This window comes from Sapajus apella, unplaced genomic scaffold, assembly GCF_009761245.1.
Source record: "Sapajus apella isolate SASKATOON/1434 unplaced genomic scaffold, GSC_monkey_1.0 scaffold73, whole genome shotgun sequence".
NCBI lineage: Eukaryota > Metazoa > Chordata > Mammalia > Primates > Cebidae > Sapajus > Sapajus apella.
In genome coordinates, this window is record NW_022437013.1 from 5095475 (window position 1) to 5105534 (window position 10060).

General features: G+C 37.6%; 1 non-coding gene across 1 annotated transcript; it reads left to right on the forward strand.

The window, feature by feature from the left end:
• The first annotated feature begins 2645 nt into the window (after positions 1 to 2645).
• LOC116531961 lies at positions 2646 to 2785 on the forward strand. The gene has a single exon (XR_004260658.1). It is a non-coding gene; the product is annotated as a small nucleolar RNA SNORA67 (small nucleolar RNA).
• The last annotated feature ends 7275 nt before the right edge of the window (positions 2786 to 10060 follow it).

Here is a 10060-nt window from a genome sequence, read left to right on the forward strand (position 1 = left end):
ATTTGTTTTGTGCCTTTTCAAAGTAATTTTTCTTACCTTATTTAATTTTTGTATAATAAAAATCTTGTAGAGGGAAGGTGTTATCTTTGTTTTTTTAAAGTATAAATTTAAGGTACAAAGTGAGCAAGTAAGTTACCAAGAACACCGAATTAGAATTGCAGCCGTGAAATCTAGTCCACACAACCAGGGTGCAAAAATGTCACATTTCTTTATATCCCTACAACAAAATTCAATCTGCTCTGAGCCTTTCACCTTTCCAGCTGGCTAAAAATTCAATCTCACTCATGATTTTATCTCCCTCCGTCAAGGTAGTGTGACGACCCTAGCAAATGATACACAGAACACAACTTTCAGGGTAGGCCCTCTGCCCTTTTGTGCATACCCATCATTGTTGATATGTTTGTCAGGCAAGTCCCTGTAAACTTAGAAAGGGTAGTGCTTCTGTGCCACTCTTGCACATTGGCGGTGATAGTGGGGTGTTTTGGTTGAGGTTGGCAGCCTCATGGTTTAGTATTCAGACTTTCTTAAGTGTATCATGTCTCCATTCTCTTTTGAGATCATGTCTCTTCTTTAGGATACTAAAAGGCAGCAAAAGTAGTTCTTTATGCTCATGAAATCTACCATTACTCCCATCTCCTCTCTAGTCTTAGAGAAGCTCAACTTCTATGTTAGACAGCTTCTCCCACCTCTACTCAAAAGCATTCACCTGTTAACCCTCAGGGACAAGTCAGCATACTTTTCCTCAATGAGCCTAGGCTTGTGAAACCAAAATCTTTGGATTCAGGTGATCTTCCTGAACTTCTGATTTTGACCTCGCAAACAAAAGCACCTAAGAAAGGGGAACAGAAAGGCTCGTCCATATTTTGATTTGGAGAAGAGAAACAGATCTACAGCAACAAGGACAAATTATTTAAAAATAATATTTGAATACATAATTCTTCCCCAAGACCTGCTACATTTCTTGTTGGTAGTTTTTAATTTGAGGCATGGTACTGGTAAGCAGCAGTAACCATGTATCTACATTTTTGCAGTTGATTTCAATATTGTATGTATTATTGAGCACACACAATGCTCCTACTACTGTAGGAGCTCCTACTACATGTATTGTATGGCATTTTTAGAAGAAAAATATATTTTTTGTCTTTGAGATTTAAATAAATGAATCTACAATATACTCTTTGACAGTCTGTTGCTGGTAACTTTCAGATGCCACTACCTAAGGGGCTAGAATTTTCTTTTCTCTAGAATATGAAAAAAATTATGTCACAGATATAATTATTTTATTAAGAAATACCCTTTATGGAGACTATTTTCCTTTTTTATTTTCTTCTTCTTGTAGTCACTCAAGAAACATTATATGCTAGTCATGGGGCCAGGTACATAAAGATTCATGACATTGTCCTTGTCCTCAAGAAAGGGAGACTAGGTGGCGGAAGGGAATAGATCTATAACATCAGACTGGCCTGATAGAGGAGGCAATATTTAAATTAGGACTTAAAGGATGAGTTGAAGTTTATTAGTAAAGAAGTGGGGAGGAACGTTCCAGAAAGAGGAAACAGCATGGGCAAAGAAGGGAATAAAATTAATTTCCTAAAATAAAAATAGAGAAGTGACAGTACATAGCATACTCAAGGAACTGCCAATAATCTGACCAGAATAATGGGATAATGGTGAAAAACAAGGCTAGAGAACTTGTCTGGAATGTGATTATAAATATTCCTACATGCAATGCTAAAGAGTTTGGGGTTCTCCTTATAGGCCATGAGAAATTAATGAAAGGTTTTAAGCAGGAAAATGATAGATCAGAACAGTGTTTTCTGAACATTCCTTTTGATAGAGGTGCCAAGAATAGACTGGATATAGAGAGAGTAGTCACGTGGCTCTCAGTAGGGGTTGATGAAATAAGGCAATAGAAGTGGAATGGATTTAAGGTAATGTTGATGGACTTAGTATAAGAATGAGAGATAAGTAAGAGTTAAAGATGACTCCCAGGCCTGGGTAATCAGGTAGATAGAGAGGCCAATAACTAAAGCAGGGAATACCTAAGAAGCCCAAGGTTGTGTATAACAAGTTTTTGTTTCAGATAAGTTGATTTCCAGGTGTGTTTGGGATATCCACGTGAAACTATCTAGTAAGCCAATTGAAAACTCAGCCTGCAGCTTGGTTAGAGAAGTTAGGGTTAGAGTTAAGATATTTGGGATTCATCAGCACACAGATGTTGAATAAATTGATGGCAATAAATGTAGCGCAAAAGGAGAAGTCTGAGGATAGAGGCCTGAATGACAGGTAGCTGGAGTAAGAGAAGACTCTAAAAGACACTGAAAGAAGCAACAATCAGATGAGGGCTATCAGAGAAACATAGGAGAAGAGGTCCTCAAAGGAAGGGGTGGTCACAGTAAACACAGAGTAGAGGTCTGACAGGACAAGAAGGGCCATTATGAATTGGGCAATTTAAACATCACTGGTGACTTTTCCTGGAGCAGTAGTAGGGGGATAAGCCAAGTTGCCATGGTTTGAGGGATAAACAGAAGATGAGGAGGGTGGAAACAGTATATGAGAATTATTCTTTCGAGAAGGCTGGCAGTAAACAGAAAGTGAGAAATAAGATGGCAATACAGTAGGCAAAGTTAATATGTAAGAATGTCATCAAAAGTGATTCCCTCTCCAAGGGGACATCCAGTGCCCCTCTCAGGAAAGTAGCAACTTGGAATAGAATCTGGCATGTCTAAGGTCTTTGGAGAACAGGGATGCTTATTTCCTCTCCTTTCCTTGGCTGCCTACATGGATACCAACATGTCATCCCTTTGGAATAGATTCTCATGCACATGCTGAAGAGTTGTCTTTCTTGATGTAGGCCAGAGGCATTGATGTGCAGCAGGTTTCTTTAGTCATCAACTATGACCTTCCCACCAACAGGGAAAACTATATCCACAGAATTGGTCGAGGTGGATGGTTTGGCTGTAAGGGTGTGGCTATTAACATGGTGACAGAAGAAGACAAGAGGACTCTTCAAGACTTAGAGACCTTCTACAACACCTCCATTGAGCTAATGCCCCTTAGTGTTGCTGACCTCATCTGAGGGGCTCTCCTGCAACCTAGCCCCAGCGAGAGTTCAGTCTTGGAGAGACTGAAGAGCAGCAAGAGCTGGGAGGGAAGGGAGCCAAAGGATGGACATTTTGACTTTTTTTTTTTCTTTGAATAAATGTCACTTTTTGAGGCAAAAATAAAACAGAATGTGTATGGAGAGTGAGAGTGAAGAAATGAGAGAGAAAAGGGTTAATGCATGGAGTCAAATCTCAGACAAGTCAGTGTAGGATGGGTTTTAGTCCAACAGTTCTCAAACTACCTGTGGTGAAGGATCAGATTTTGAAGTCTGCAAGCTGTTGCAGACTGGTACTTCTGTAAAATATAATAAAAATGAGTTACTAGAAAAATGCAGTACAAACACAAAGACATTCAAAATACAAACCCCAAGTTTTCATTATTAGAGCCAATGAACATAAAATTGATTTATCAAATTGCTACAGAAGTTTCAAAGTTCTTACTCTTAATTTCAGTGCTTATGCTGATGCAGATCAGTATCAAACAGTTTGTGGATTGGAAGGGGTCCATGACCACACTTTAAGTAACACTATTCTAGACCATACGTAGAGAGAGCGGGAAAAAAGGTAAGAAAGAACACCCCTTCTTCCAAGAGAGGAGGGAAGCAGGAAAGGATGAAGAACAGAAAAAAACTTTGGAATGAAATGAAGAAGGGTTGAAGGGATTCTCACCTGAAAGTCGTTTCTTTGTTGTGAAGTAAGAAGCTTCATTTTCTGAAATGATTAAAAGATGAAGAGGTTGGAGTGGGAGGATTGGAGTGTAGTAATGGGTTGAAACAGCTGCTGTGGGAAATCAGAAATGAAACTGAATAAAGATGAATTAAAGAGTTGTAGAACAATAGAGAAGGCCCAGCTGAGGCTGAAAATCATAAATTTGTTATGGAGCTAATCAGCTCAATTTTGTCATTTATTTTTCCTAACAGTTTTACATCCTCATAGCAGGCGTGGAGAAAACATATGGTGGAATACCGATACGTTTGTGGGCTAGGTATACAAACTGACTGTCCCACAGAAAGCACTTAAAAATGTTTAACAGCACTTAAAAGCATGACATTCATTTATGTTTCATATACCCCTTAAACACATAGCCTGAAGGTAATTTTTTTTTTTTTTTTTTTGAGACAGAGTTTTGCTCTGTCGCCTAGGCTGTAGTGCAATGGTGTGGTCTCGGCTCACTGCAACCTCCACCTCCCAGGTTCAAGCAATTCTCCTGCCTCAGCCTCCTGAGTAGCTGGGATTATAGGTGCCCTCCACCACATCTGGCTAATTATTTGTATTTTTAGTAGAGTTGGGGTTTCAGCATGTTGGCCAGGCTCGTCTCAAACTCCTGACCTCGTGATCTGCCCTCCTCAACCTCCCAAAGTGCTGGGATTACCGGCATGAGCCACCTTGCCCGGCCACCCAAAGGTAATTTTATACAATATTTTAAATAATTTTGTGCATGAAACAAGGTTTGTATAGTTGTATTGAACAAAGCAAAGATGTCATTATTTCAGCCACCCAGGTGGACATTCTGTGATTGTTTGGCATCACCATCATTCCTGACTCTGAATTTATATGCTACTGATAAGCAATCATTTTCTTACACTTATTCTCACATAAGTGCTTAACAGTAAAAAAAAAAAAAAAGTATATACCATTAGTATAGTGACAAAATAATGTGTTCAGTGTAACTAAGCAGCACAGTGGCATCACCAGAATACCTGGATCAGCTGTTAAACAACAAACAGTGGCATGCTTTCAGTCTCCACCTACAATGCTGTGTTTCGATTAAAAGGTTACTGTACATTGTATTTCATTTTTTTAAGGTGAGAAGACACAGAAACAATTGAAGGGACAGGAAGTGGGTCCTATAAACATGACAAGGTGTTCTGCTGGATAGCTTTAAAAAAATATTTCCTCCAAAGTCATCTGCCTCATTAACAATGGTTTTTTTTTTCTAAAACAACTCCATCAAAAAGTGGGTAAAGGATATGAACAGACACTTCTCAAAAGAAGACATTTATGCAGCCAACAAACATATGAAAAAAAGCTCATCATCACTGGTCATTAGGGAGATGCAAATCAAAACCACAATGAGATACCATCTCACGCTACTTAGAATGGTGATCATTAAAAAGTCAGGAAACAACAGATATTTGGAGAGGATGTGAAGAAATAGGAATGCTTTTACACTGTTGGTGGGAGTATAAATTAGTTCAACCATTGTGGAAGACAGTGTGGCAATCCCTCAAGGATCTAGGACCAGAAATATCATTTGACCCAGCAATCCCACTATTGGGTATATACCCAAAGGATTATAAATCATTCTACTATAAAGACACATGCACACCTATGTTTACTGCAGCACTGTTCACAAGAGCTAAGACTTGGAACCAACCCAAATGCTCATCAATGATAGACTGTATAAAGAAATGTATAAAGAATACTATGCAGCCATAAGAAAGGATGAGTTCATGATGTTTCCAGGGACATGGTTAAAGCTAGAAACCATCATTCTCAGCAAACTAATGCAGGAACAGAAAATGAAACACTACATGTTCTCACTCATAAGTGGGAGTTGAACAATGAGAACTCATGGCCTGTCAGGGGCTGGGCGCTAGGGGAGGGATAGCACTAGGAAAAATACCTAAAGTAGATGATGGGTTAATAGGTGCAGCAAACCACCATGGCACGTGTATACCTATGTAACAAACTTGCACATTCTACACACGTATCCCAGAACTTAAAGTGTAATAGGAAAAAAAAAAAGAAAGAAATAGCCATTTGTTTTACTAAGCCATTATATCTTTGGGTATACTTGCTAGAACACTTAATCTATCTAGCTGATACAGGCATTTTAGTTAGACATATTCTTTTATTTAATCTTTACAACCATTTTATGAAGTATGTACTAACATGCAATTTAAGAGATAAAGAAAATGAAGTTAAATTACTTGCTTGAAGTTGTGCAGTAAATGAATGAGTGATATGCTAACGGCCTAAGAAGATGTTTGCTACAGCCCCAGTCAAGCTATGCCCAAAGTAATCACTAGGCCTCATTGTTGATCTGGGGAGCAAATGTTTGCTGAAGCAGTAAAAATATCAAAATTTTCACTGGAACACCAAGGCTAGTTTATAAAATAACACCCTTCCTCTTTACCTTTTAACTGTCTATTTCTCTCATTCCATAACTCTATAAACAGCACTTTGTTGCCTGTCTTCTCTCTGTATTCATCATTTCCATGCAGCTCAGTTCTCATTCCCTATTATATTGATCCCCTTATTTATGAGACTAGAAAAGAATAATAATCAATGCTTTGAGGCCTCAGTATTTGTGCTTTTCAGGATAGAAGTGTTTCCGTTCAATAATTGCTTTTAAGTGTATTTCACTGAATAATGATGATCATCAAAGAAATAATACTAATAATGATAATAACAACAACTACTTATAATATTTCTAGAAACTATCCCTAATTAAGTAAAAGCCCTCCTTTGACCCAGTGCTCCTCTCCAGTTACCATCTCATTTCTTTGTTCCTGTTCGGAGTCAAGTGTTTCAACAGAGTTGTCTATACATACCATCTACAGGTCCCCATTAACTTTTCTTTTTTTTTTTTGAGACGGAGTTTCGCTCTTGTTACCCAGGCTGGAGTGCAATGGCGTGATCTCGGCTCACCACAACCTCTGTCTCCTGGGTTCAAGCAATTCTCCTACCTCAGCCTCCCAAGTAGCTGGGACTATAGGCGTGCGCCACCATGCCCAGCTAATTTTTGTATTTTTAGTAGAGACGAGGTTTCACCATGTTGACCAGGATGGTCTCGATCTCTTGACCTCGTGATCCACCCGTCTTGGCCTCCCAAAGTGCTGGGATTATAGGTGTGAGCCACCCCTATTAACTTTTCAGTGCACTCTGGTATGAATTCTGGCCCCGCACGTCTAATGAAACTAAGCATGTTATTGCAACATGCAACATGCACGTTGCCAAATCTAATAGACACTTATCTATCCTCATTTTATTTGAAATCCCTTCAATATTTAACATCATTAACCATTCTTTTTTCTTAAAAGATTTTCTTCTTTGGATATTGTGACACAACACAACACTCTGTTTTTTGTTTTTGAGATGGCATCTGACTCATAGCCCAGGTTGGAATGCAGTGGCACCATATTGGCTCACTGCAACCTCCACCTCCCAGATCCCGGTTCAAGCAATTCTCCTGCGTCAGCCTCCCGAGTAGCTGGGATTACAGGCATGCACCACCATGCCCAGCTAATTTTTTTGCATTTTTAGTAGAGACAAAGTTTCACCATGTTGGACAGGCTGGTCTTGAAATCCTGACCTCGTGATCCGCCTGCCTTGGCCTCCCAAAGAGCTGCGATTACAGGTGTCAGCCACCATGCCTGGCCTGTGAGACAACACTCTGCTGTCTTTCCGATTACATCAGTTGCTACTCTTGTTTGGTCTTGTTGGCAGATTCATCCCAATATTGTGTTACCTCAGGACTCAATCCTGGTTTCCACTTTTTCTTTATGTCCCTTCTCTATGTTATGTTGTCCGGACCATGGCTTCTAATACTATCTGTATGCTAACTCCCAAATTTATTTATCTAGTCAAGAACTTTCATTTGAGCTCATGACATGCATATCTGTCAATACCTATTTGATATCTCCATTTGCATATCTAGCGGACACCTTAAACTCATATTGCCAAGAAGTCTTTATATCTCCTGGACCTGTTCCTGTCCTTATTTTTTCCATGTCAATATGTCTTCACCACTTATTTGTTTATTCAAACCAGAAATATAGTCATAATCATAAATTCTTCTCTTTTCCTGACCTCAACAAAATGTGTATCAGTAAGTCTTGTTGACTCTACCTCCAAAATTTACGCAGAAAATACCCCTTCTTTTTATCTTACCTTCCCCTTCCTAGGTCCAGGTCTATCCTGAATTGCCGAAGTCTCCTGACTGATCTCCTTATCTTTGCTCTGTTCTCCTCCATTACATTCTCCAAATACCAGCAAAACTGATCTCATTAAACTGTCCAGTGTCTTTCCATTGCTCTTTGAATAAAAGCCAAATTATTTATCATAGCTACGAATGATCCACTCCTGTACCTCAATAAGGAAACAGAAGACTTGAACAACACTATACGCCAACTAGAATTAACATATACCCATACAGCATTCTACCCAATAACAGCAGAATACATAATCTTCTCATGTGCACACGAAAAATTCTTCAGGATAGACCATAAGCTAGGTCATAAAAGAAGCCTCAAAAAACTTAAAAGAATTGAAATCACACCAAATATATTATCTACCACAGTGTAATGAAATTAGAAATAAACAATGGAAGGAAATTTGGGAAATTCACAAATATGTGGAAATTGAACAACACATTCCTAAATAACCAATAGGTCAAAATATCACAAGGGAAATTAGAAAATACTTTGGGACAAATGTAAACAAAACCACAAAATATCAAAACTTATGGGATGCAGCTAAAGAAGTGCTTAGAGAGAAAATGATAGCTATAATACCTATATTTCAAAAGAAGAAATAATTTAAATCAATAACCTAATCTGCCATCTAGGAAGTCAGATGAGCAAACCAAACACCAAGCAAACAGAAGGAAAGAAATAAAGATTAAAATAGAGATAAATGAAATACAGAATAGAAAAACAATAGGGAATGCAATCAAACCAAAAGTTGGTTCTTTGAAAAGAATGGAAAATTGACAAGTGTTTAGTTAGACAAGAAAAGGGAAAAGACTAAAATTACTAAAATCAGAAATGAAAGAAATTACTACAGACCTTACAGAAATAAGGAATTATAAGAGAATACTATGAGCATTTGTATGACAAGAAATTAGATAAACCAGATGAAATGAACAAATTCCTAGAAACACACAATCAAAACTGACTCAAGAAACAGAAAAATTTAACACACCTACAACAAATAACCAGATTGAGTCAGTAATAACAAAAACTCATTGAGGGAGAGGGGAGTCAGGATGGATAATAACTATTAAAATATAGATAGAAGGAATAAAATCTGTTATTTGATAGCACAACAGTCAACAATAATTTATTGTACATTTAAAAATAACTAAAAGAGTATAATCGGAATGTTTTTAATGCAAAGAAGTGACGAATGCTTCAGGTGATGCGTACCCCATTTTCCTGATGTGATTATGATATATTGTATGCTTATGTCAACATATCTCATATACTCCATAAATATATACACTATTAACACAAAAAAATCAAAATTAAAAAAATAAATTTAAAAACTCTCAACAAAGAAAAGCCCAGGACCAGCCAGATAGCCTCACTGGTAAATTCTCATTTAAAAAAGAATAAACACCAAATCCTTCTCAAGCTCTTCCAGAAAATAGAAGAAGAACGAAACTTGCCAAATCATTTACAAGACCAGCATCTTCCTGATGCCCAAACTAGACAAAAACACCACAAGAAAAGAAAACTCAGACCATTGAATGTATATGTACTATGAATACAGATGTAAAAATCCTCAAAAATACTAGTAAATGGATCCAGCAACATACAAACAATAATTATACACCATGACCAACTGGAATTCATCTCAGGACTGGAAGGTTGGTTTACTTTCCCAAAATTAATATAAAGTATTAATTTTGTGGTATATTAAATATATCACATCAACAACATGAAGAACAAAAACCACATGATCCTGTCAATAGACACAGTAAAAGCATTTGACAAAAATCCAACCTGACATGATAAATTTAAAAAAAACCAAAACTCAACAAACTAGGAGTAGAAGGGACCTTCCTCAACCTAAGGACAGCTATGAAAAACTCACAGCTAATATCATACTTAATGCTAGAAGACAGAAAGCTTTACCCATTATATCTGGAATAAGATAGAGATATCTGCTCTCATCAATTCTATTCAACATTGTACTAGAGATTTTAGGCAAAGCAATTAAACAAGAGA